The sequence below is a fragment of the Pholis gunnellus genome (assembly GCF_910591455.1).
Source record: "Pholis gunnellus genome assembly, chromosome: 3".
NCBI classification, from domain to species: domain Eukaryota; kingdom Metazoa; phylum Chordata; class Actinopteri; order Perciformes; family Pholidae; genus Pholis; species Pholis gunnellus.
In genome coordinates, this window is record NC_136529.1 from 27,937,608 (window position 1) to 27,948,495 (window position 10,888).

General features: G+C 42.5%; 1 protein-coding gene across 1 annotated transcript in view; it reads left to right on the forward strand.

Annotated features, from left to right (window-relative positions):
* Positions 1-4,972, forward strand: part of raly (RALY heterogeneous nuclear ribonucleoprotein) — a 104,028-nt gene extending 99,056 nt beyond the window's left edge. Inside the window, exon 10 of the mRNA XM_079156784.1 lies at positions 4,910-4,972. The gene's annotated coding sequence lies outside the window, so the exon portion shown is untranslated. The remainder of the gene's footprint in view (positions 1-4,909) is intronic.
* The last annotated feature ends 5,916 nt before the right edge of the window (positions 4,973-10,888 follow it).

Below are 10,888 nucleotides of genomic sequence, written 5' to 3' on the forward strand. Positions count from 1 at the left end.
ACCACTGTAGAAGGCAAGGTGAGGGCAAGGACTGCCATCACAGCCTCCCTGATGCTAGTGGCTACCTCCAGAAAGAGAGAGAGAGAGAGAGAGAGCAGCGAGATGTTGTTTCGTGCTGCAGCGTCCTAAGCAGCACACTGGTGCAAAGCAGTCGGAGATGCAGTAATAACCTGGTCCCGATGAGGACGAGGGTGTAGTTTTCCAGGGTTGGAAAAAGCCGCCTACGTGAAGGGATCCAAAGCAAGGCCACAGCGGAGGAAGTCTGACCAGCAGCTCTTGCTGGTATAGACGTCTAAGAGGCCGTGTGCAGGTGCAGGATTGTACTAAAAGGCCTCTCGGGTCTGCCACCATTGTTATGTTGCCTGGCAGGTCCTGAGAGAGTGAAAATAAAAAAAAATAAGAAACGCCTTTGCTGTGAGCAAATCGTCTGGAAAAGGAAAAAGCCGCCGCTGCGAGGCTCCCGGCTGAGGTGCAGATGGAGGAAAAAGCATCACTCGCGGGGCTCCTTACCCCTCATCCTCAGCCTCAGTGCTCCCAGCGGGGAGGAGGGAGAGTCCGGAACATTGTCAGAGAGATAAAACCGTGATTTGTCCACTTCTGTAATCGTATTGGCTTAATGTAATTAGAGAGACCTGAATGCTGGATGCTGGATCTGTGGCTGTCTCTGTTGACACTATATACACATGTATATATTCACGTTTTGACATAACAGACGCGTTCTATTATGCACATTCACACTAATTTATCAGCCGAATCATAATTCGATAAAAGGAGACAACAAGCAAAGAGCGTCATTTAAAACAGTTCTTTATTTATTGGTGTACTTAACAGAGTCTACTCAAGTATATTCTGATGACTTCTTCTTGAGTACTTGTTTTTGCAAGCAGTACTTTTACTTTAGTACAGTTTGTTTTCTCTACCCACCTGTGTGTGTGTGTGTGTGTGTGTGTGTGTGTGTGTGTGTGTGTGTGTGTGTGTGTGTGTGTGTGTGTGTGTGTGTGTGTGTAGCTCTCAGAATGAGGTGTGCGCTTCCAGCCGGGTGTGTGTGTGTGTGTGTGTGTGTGTGTGTGTGTGTGTGTGTGTGTGTGTGTGTGTGTGTGTGTGTGTGTGTGTGTGTGTGTGTGTGTGTGTAGCTCTCAGAATGAGGTGTGCGCTTCCAGCCGGGTCAAAGGGGTTTCACAGTAATAGGCAGTTAGAGTTTAGCTGATGAGGTGAGAGAAGCTGGAGCTTCATGCAGGTTAAACATCGGGAAGGAAACAGGGCCAGGCGGTCGTGTAAAGCAGACGTCAGTGTCGGTGCCATTCGCCTTGTCAGCAAAATGACCAAAATGCATCCCCCCCCTCGTCATCCCTCCTCTTCAGCCCCTGCAGGGGACGTGGAGTTGTTAAATTGAATGTGTCAGTCTCGTCTGCCTGACTCATTAATCCTTTAAAATGCGTGCAAGTTAGGATCTATGGCCCCGACCACGGCTCTGAAATATCAGTATCTTAACTGCGTTGCGTATTGATAAATCCTCGGCGCTGTCCCAGCATGTCCTCATCCCCGGGGCGTCACATATCGATTGTTTGTCACGTCCTGATACTGACACACAAGCCATCCTTTAGCGTCTCTATCAAGTAACTACAATTCAAACCCATCCGCTTCTTTATTTCAATCGATACTTAAATTGACGTTTGGATTAGAAATGTAAATAGTCTTTGGAGATTAGACCCCATCGTAAGATTACATATTTGAAGGTGGTGGTGAAGCTGTAAGCTGCGATTGGCTGATGGACTCGTGGCTATCGTGGATCCGTTTGGTTCAACGAACAGATTGAAGCACGTAATCAGCCGATGAAGAAGAAATGGCACGAGTGAGAGAGAATTGTGAGTCAATGAAGCGTAAAGACAGTCTTGCTGATTGAAGCCACACTGAGCGTCAAGCTCTCGGGAGTTTGATGACGTCGTATAAAGACCAAAAAAAACCAGCTCAAAGGTTGGGAGTGGAGGTGGATGGGTCACACCAACGCAAGCCTTTCAACGAGGAGACCGATGTTCCTGTTCCAAAGTTTGAGTTACTTTGAGGTCACGTGTTTTCCGTTTTAAGCCCAATCATGATGTTTGTTTTCTAAACCTAACTAAGTGGCTTTGTTGCCTAAACCTAAGCAAGGTGTTCTTGTTTAAACTTAAACCACGTTTATTGAGACCACGGGTCCTGATCAAGCAACGAGTGAGTTCGACCAGTTGGAATGAGAACATGTCGGCTGTCCGTGGTGCTGAAGTAGAAGACAGATTTGCAATTGCAACGTTGCCCTTCTGTTTCAGTTTTATTTTGGATCTTTAATATTCTCTAAACTGCAGGGGACGGGGGGGGAACGGGGGGACGGGGGGTATTAAGAAATACAGAATTAAAAGATTTGTTCATGGAACGGTCTATAAATCGCCTTTAGACACACTTTACTGAGCTGTGTTCAGGTGTCTGTTGCCGGACAGACCTGAAGAGGAATCCTAAACATAGCCCTGATTTTTGTCCTTCTGTACAAGTGTGTGTGTGTCTGTGATTAAGTTCAGACTCAGCAGTAAAGTGTGACATAAAGTCGTTGTTGGGACGAGACCTGCAGCGCCTCCCAGAGGACAAAAGCTGGAAGGAGGTCAGATCTTTTTAGTTAATGCGGTTGTGGTACAGCCGTTACATTGATGGACGGCGGCAGCCTTCTGATCTCGGATGAGGCGCTGCAATGTTTTGATTGAGATAGACGTCACTGTGCACGCTGAGAATCCATGTTTGAACTTTGCGGAGTATGTCAACCAAATGCTGATCCTTCTGCCCTGTGGACAGCAGCACCGCGTCACGGTCAGTGCTGTAAGAAGTGCTCATCCTTTTTGCATTAAAAGTGACAATACCACAGTAACAAATGACTCTGTTCCAAAAGTCCTGCATTCAAAATCCTTCACAGAGTAAATGTGCTTTAGGTATTAAATCTCTTCAAGGAACCCTTTTTAGGGGGATTTGTTTTTGTCTGCCCACAAGAAAAGACTTTGTACACACAAGTTATTATGAGTGAGTTATATCCACTGCTGTTGGTTTCGCCAATTTACAACTTCATCCGCCCATGTTGACCTCACATAAATCCCAGCAAACAGTAGCTAGCACAGCTCCAAACGGAGGTCTAATCCGCTGCTTAACTGAGAGCATGTGGTCGGCCTTTAACCTGCAGCAGTGCATCATATTTAATCAGCAAAAGCTTTTTATGTCAAATCAAAGCAACTTTAGCTGTTAGATCGTTGTTTTGTCATCTTTCTGTGGACGTCCACTATATGTTCCATGGTGTTCCTCAAGGTCTTGGTTTCTTAATTTGGCATTTTAGAAAGATTTATTTTATTATCTTTTCTAAGTCAAAAAACGAGTAAAAAATCAAATCTGTGAAACAAAATGGTATCAACCCAAAAATGGACAACAACACATGAGATGTAATTGTTCCTTTTACACGCTCAACATTTTGATTTTTATTAATTCATTAATTTGTTTATTACCAAAACAACTTGAGTGCTGCATCTGAGATGAATCAGCGACGTATGTCACCTCTCTTTGGCATCGACTGTTGACCTGATGTCTCCCCTAAAGACCCCCCGTCCCCCGTCCCCCGTCCCCCGTCCCCCGTCCCCCGTCCCCCGTCCCCCGTCCCCCGTCCCCCTCTCAGAGAGACACAAACAGCTCTGTTTGAGTCTCGATAAACGGACTCTTTAAAGAGTGCTTTGGTTTGATTTGCAGCTGTGGATCCAAGCATGAACAATCGTTTTTCATTTTACAACAATCTCTGGAGAAATGAGAGGAAGTGAGTAAATCCAGCAGAAAGGGATTCAAATATTTTAATCCCGGCAGGCTTCATTTACACACGTATGGTGTTTCCACGATTTATCATCTCCAAAAGGTGCAACAGTAAATCTGTAAATCGTAAACTTCAAATATTTGAAAACGGTTCAGCTCTGCTCTTTCAAGCCTTCCAGGATCCTCCAGAACGTCTCTTTTTTCCCCTCACCTCTTAAAGTGTGACATGTTAAAGGGATAGTTCAACATTTAGAGTAGAAGAGATTGATATCACTCTCATGTTTCTGACTGAAGCACGGTGCTGAATGAGGACACGGTCCGTCTAGATTTGCATCGCAAAGACTGGAAGCAGCCACCTGCCAAAGTCAGAGAAATGCACCAACCAGCACCTATAAAGTCTCCAATAAATCATTGTGTTTTATCTTGTTTGATGCGAACTTCAACAGAAATATAAATATGACAGTTTGTGACTGAAGGAGTGACTGTGATTATTTCTTCTCTTCATCTCTTCACCTTGTTGAAGTCTTTCTTTGTTAATATAATGCAGGCAGTGCGGTTGCACTGAGGCAACGAGCCGTCCCAACACGATGCGCCTCAATCACTCATTCAGCTGTAAAATCAAACACATTGTTCGACTCCGTCTCCAACAAAATCACGTTCCCATACAATTTAATTTAACTGCGTTCTCAATAATGTTTGGATGTATTCTCTCTCCAGGTTAAGGTCCCAGTTTGAAACACAGGGTTAACAAAACAAAAACAAAACTACTGGTTTAGACTTAAATATCATGATTTGGGTTCTTTGTCACGTTGTCTAAGTTAAAACACGCAACACTTTTATATTTGATTATTTTTGTTCTAACAAAGTTTCAAGAAGTCCACCCAGATTTTTCTCCAGCTGGTTGTTGTCTTTGTTTGTGTACAAAGATGAGATGCCGGGACTCTGTCCCTGTCCGTCAGGACGGGGCTCACAGATTCACTAAAGACAGTCTTGTGCTTTACACTTCTGTCTCCGTCATCTTGATTTGTGATTGTGGCTGCAAACGTTTATTTGCACTTGTTTCTCTACTTCTGTTGTTCATGATTTGTCTTCTGTGTTTCAGGTAGTGTGGACTGAGGAGGAAGAGACAAAAAGAGGGCGAGAGAGAGAGAGAGAGAGAGGGGGGGGGGGAGAGGGAGAGAGAGAGCGCCATGGACAGACAGAGAACTGGATAACAGCACAGAAGGCCATCAAACAGCATGGAGCCTGACACACACACACACACACACACACTGTAGAAACACACAGTAGTGAGACAGACTTGACACTTTGTCAGAGCCACAGGAAAATACTAAAGCAGCAGGGTACCGCCAGAGCATCCCATAAACTGATGAGTTACACACAGTAACATACACATAAGAGAAAACACAGTGACGGAGACAGACTCAACGCTTCGTCAGAGCCACAGGGAGATAGCAAAACAGCAGGCCGCTGTCGAAACATCTTAATAAAGCAACAAGTTCTACACACACACACACACACACACACACACACACACACACACACAGAAGAGCTCTGCAGTTGATTTGGGGCCGATTGGGAAAGCTGGAGCTCATCAGAACATCCTGCAGGACAACGCGACTGAACGGTGGAGGCAGAGCAGAGCCTGCTGCCGACTGGAGAACTTGTCGGTGCGAAGAATCCTTTTGAAATACAAAAAGGAAAAAACAAATCCTAAACAACAAAGTGACGGACTGGGCTTCATGATATTCGTTGATACGCAATATTGCAAATTTAGGCTGAATCGCATACAATAATGAAACAAGTCTTTGATGGGAAACCCTTTGATTTTTGGGTTCATGGGATAGTTTCAGAGAAATGTCATCGGTGGTAATTGCAACTCAAGTTAAACTGTGAAATGTGTCTCCAGGCAATCATATAATCCAGCTCACTATATATGGAGAGTTTCCACATGTTGGTACATATTTGTTTGTCATAATTCTAAGAAATGTCTTTAAATTATGAGGCTTTTTTTCAAGACAATTCCTTTTTCAGACTCCACATATTTGGCTCTTCTGCTCCAACCACAGTGTGATGTAACCTGGTGAAGATCACCTGAGAGGACGTCAGTGACAAACAACGGTTCATAATCATAAAGCGTCCTGGTACTAAGACTAAGACTAAGACTAAGGAATTCTAAGTTTCTGAAGCAGAGGAGAAAATGAAGGAGACAAAGAATAAAGTGGAACCTTTGAATGCAATGAACTTCTGTATATTCTATTTGGAGAATCAGTAAGTGTAATTCACACTTTAAAAACACATTTGATTGATTTTAAAGTACAATCTAACGCCACACAATGATTCCACTGAAAGGTAATCTATCTATAATGAACATTGAGTCTCTAACGCAGTGAATTAAACAGCAGGATAAATATTCATACGACCTGTTTCTGTTGCATTGTTCAGATGATATAAACGCTGGTTAATAATAGCATCAGATGTGAGTCACTGTACGCTCTTTATCAAGCAATACGTTGACTTTAACGATTATCAAAGGTTTGGGAACTCAACATGGAGTCATGTTTTGGTTTAAACAAATTAAGAACACATGTTTATTGTCTATTATCAGTTGTTAAAGTGTTCATTTGTCTCTCAAATGATTACTTATCCATTTGATTTAATTATGAGTTATGAATAAATAACATTGGGGTTTTATTGCACATTAACCTTCCTAATGGGTTCAAATCAACCATAAAACATATCAAACTATCAAAAATGAGGCTTTTATACAATTATAACAAAACCCCTAAAAAATGAGTTTACTTTGGTTTCACACGTAAGAATATGAAGTAAAGAGAACTTCACCAAAAGCCAATGCCTGTAGTTATTTATTTATTCTCAGTACTTTAATGCAACTATTAGAGTTTTGTTTTTGTTGCTATAAATCTATGAAATCTGCCCACTGCTGCAGCAGTTTGTCCTCACAAACATTGGACATTGTTTTAGTCCATTAACATTACGACCGTGTTCATATTCCACACATTTCTGTCTGTTTTCACTTCTTTTCAGTCTGAAAGTTAAAACATTGACGAGGGATCAATCAGAGTAAATCTATTGAGTTGTTTCTGCTCACGGCTACATTCAGGCTGAATATGAGGTTTTCTAGCTCTGGAAAAAGAATAGTACAATAAAGTTTTTAGGTTTTTCAAAACTCTCCTCATTGGAGTGCCGATACATCGATTGGCAGCAAACAACCAGCAAACATTCTGAAAATGTGAAGTTGTTCTTTTTTGTGTTTTTAAGTTTCTCTACTCCCTGAATGGCCCCGCTTAGCTTAAAGTCCCTGAAAATATGGTATTTTAATATAAGCTGAAACGGGTATTATTAAATAAGCAACAATCAAAGTTAAAGTGTAGAAAAATCATTGTCCTTATTGTATTATTAATTATGAGTTGAACTCATCAGGGCAGCGTTGTACGGCCTGGAAACATAAGCAAACAATGAGGTTATTGCGACATTATTAAAACACAAACCGTGATCTGTAGCCTGAACGTAACCCATCCGTTTCACAACGTTAACCACGCAGCATAGTGTGATATGTGGCGGATTTGAATATTTCTGAAACATATTCTTGGTTCAGAAACATTGACATTCAATGTGTAACGTGGTTCGTAGAAATGTACAATGCCAACACCGATAAAACCAAAAATACAGAGAATCTCCGGTGAGACATAAGAAACGGATTGTGTTCATGCTGGAGCCCAGTGCAGTAAAACGTTTCAGGGCCTTTGAGTGAACAAACCAAAACATGACAACGTGTTGATCCAAAGGGTATCGGGGTGACAGTGCATGACTGAAAGCTCGTTGCTGTTCGTTGGAGGTAAAGGCAGTGCTGGAAGTTGCCCGTATGTTGTGAGTTCAGTCCAGATAAAGGAACAGATGGACGGAGCTTTGATGCTGTTGAACATGTGAATCCCTCTCACTGCATTTCCTTGTTCCCTTCTGATCTCATCTTCACTCCCTCTCCTCAGTTCTTCCTTCTCTTCTTCCTTTTCTCTTCTTCAAACGTATTTACCAGCTTTCTTACATTTCTGACACGTTTATTTTACTCTTGTGTTTATCTGGTTTTACCTTTTTATTTTCTTTACTTGCTGTCTATCCCCTTCTTTCATACATCTCTTATTCCGTCTCCCTTTCATCCTTCCCTTTTCTTTCTTTCTTGTTCTTCCTCTACCTGAACCTCTCCTGTTCAAGATGAAAGAAAGAAGTAACATCAGAAGGGATTCACACAGGTCTCTTCTTCTTCTTCTTCTTCTTCTTCTTCTTCTTCTTCTTCTTCTTCTTCTTCTTCTTCTTCTCCTCTCTTCTGCTCTCACCACCATTTTTCCTTTTCCACCCTTTCCTCTGTGACAGAACGAGAGACTGTCCTCCCCCCCAAAAAAACGACACCATAGGTCATCTTTACCAGCAGCGTACGACCCGTTGTTATGTTAATGGCTGTTACCTCTGCTGGCTCCAGTAACTATGATTGAGCAAAGGAGGAAGGCAGTTGACGTAGCATAAAGCCGATCAACTTACGTAGCACACAGGTAACGTAATCAACGTACTTAGGATGAAACCGTAGGAATTCTTGACCCGGGTACGGGCTGCTAATTTAGGAAATGTATGAGAGGGTTTAGGAACAACGTATGTGGTCGTATGGGTTGGAGGACCTGTTGGAAAGGGAGGCTCGTTGACTTAAGTTGGACCATGACAGTCCGTGTGCTCACTTCCATGAATGTTCCTGCTGACGAAGAAGTTAGTCGAACCCAAGATGAGATCTGAATGAAGTTCACCTTTGCACAGCCTAAACATTGTACATCCTTGTATATACTTGTTATAATCCCATGAATAATCACCCATCAATGCATTTTTGTAGACATCGGTTTATGTAAAGGTGAGCTCCATCCTACAAGAAGGAATAAAATACGATGGTGTGTTCAATAGATCGACCACGATATGGCAGACGAGTACGTTTGGTTCGCAACGTATCTTTGACTTTAATTCTCGCTCCAAAATAAGAAGTTCGGTGGAATCAAAAGAACAAAAATCGATCTGAGCTCTTGTTCACCTTCAGAGGAAGACGTAGACTTTCTCTCTCCTCTCTTCTTACTTCCTGTTTCTTATCTCCACCGTTTCCCCGTCTCTCGCCTTGTTGTTCCTGTCTGATTTCTACATGCTGATGTTAAATAGGATTTGCTGTTATTTTTAATGACTTGTGTATACTGTGTGATGAAAGTGGTTACGCTGACTTCTCTGTCTGCACTGAGAGGGTGCCAGAGGCCTTTACAACACATGTAAATAATCCAAATAAAAGGCTGGAACTTTCGTGATTACTGACCGTGAACTGAAATATCTGGTGAAGTTTTCAATCTCAAGTTTCTTTTTCTTTTACTTTTGAGCTCTAGAAAAAGTCTTCTCCACATCTCGTCTCTCTCGCCGCTACAGGAATGCATTTTTGCTCGACAGCGCTGCGCAGTAGATACACGTTATCATCAAAACCACGTCTCAAAAGCACTCCTCTACCTTTGGACGTGTCTTTCAAAATCGACAGGAAGCTATGTTTCGGCAACAAAACCACTTAGTTCGGTTTAATAAGAAAAGAGTGCGTGATGACGTTAAACCTGACCTCACAACTCAAGTCACTCACGTGACTAATGACACAAACGACTCACGTGATTAACGGCACTATCGACTCTCGTGGCTCCACCTCAACTCTCACTCGCCCTGTGTGGACCTTCTGGCTCTTTATACTACGTCAGCTGGGAGGGATATCGGTTGTTTGCAGCCCAGTAAATCAAGCAAGCCACGAGAGGCTAACGAGAGGCTAACAGTGATTTTACAACAGTCACGGGGCGTTTGTAGCAAATGTCAGCTACATTTAGCCCTCTAGGCCAGCATCAGGCCAGTTTTTGTACAGAGGCACTTCGTAAGCAGTGGTTGGTGTAGATTGTAACGGTGTCGTCTACTTTACAATTCCACAGCGACATAAAGCCAGGAGAAAAATAAAATAAAGGGTCTGATCATGCTGCATGCTTACGTTATAACCACATAGTTTATACCATTGGCAGCTATTATGCTCACTTTTCCCAGGCTGTTGTCACTCGCCAGCGGCGTCGTATCGTGACGGCCTCTCCATCGCAGGCTGGGTTTCAGCCCGTTTGTCCGTGTCAGCAAAACACCAGCCGAGTGCGATTGGATGAACGGTTGTCAAGAAAAATCTGACAGACCAGCCCTGATTCCTTAAAAACCAAAATACATCGCCAAACAATGAAACTGCATTGTGAATAAAATGTAGAGGTAAACATGTTTTGTCGTGGATCACGTTCGCTTTTGACGTATCGCACGTATGTTTCAAATGAGTCCAAGTGTGTGCAGGGAGGAGGTCGAGGTCGAGGCTGTGGATGGGTCAGAAAACAACACAACATTCATCCAGGAGACGGACGTTTGGGAAGCAAATACTTTTATCGTCAAGTGCTTTTGTTGCCCAAACCTAATCAAGTACTTATGCTGCGTTTTTTTGTTTTGTTTTAATTTTGTAGTAATTTCAAGCGAGTCCATGATGTTTTTCATTAAACCTAACAAAGCAGTTTTGTTGCTTTTTTTGTTGCTTTTGTTTTGTTTCAATTTACAACGTTAACCACATGTTCCAAACTGTTTACAACGGTTTCAAATCATTTAAAACTGCGACCGACAGCAGGGCGGTGTGTGTGTGACTGTGTGTGGGTTCATGGTTATGAAGGAACCAGAGAACTATGGAGACGTATCAGGCTTTGATACTCGCAACGGTAGTGGATCCGTTCTTTGTTGGCTTTGGTCTTTTCGTGGGATTTATTGACCAAAAGAAAAAAATACAGAATATTACCAGACTAATCTGTTCAGATGAGAACTGACCATAAAGGAATAATCTACCATAAATTCTCGAGTACCCATTGAAATGTTGGCACTTTACTCCTGGATACAGCAAAATAAAGCAGCAATTTTACAATTACATTTTGATCAAATGTTGGATGAAGATACAGGAACAACAAGGACTATAAGCTCTGAGTCGAGTGAATTTGTC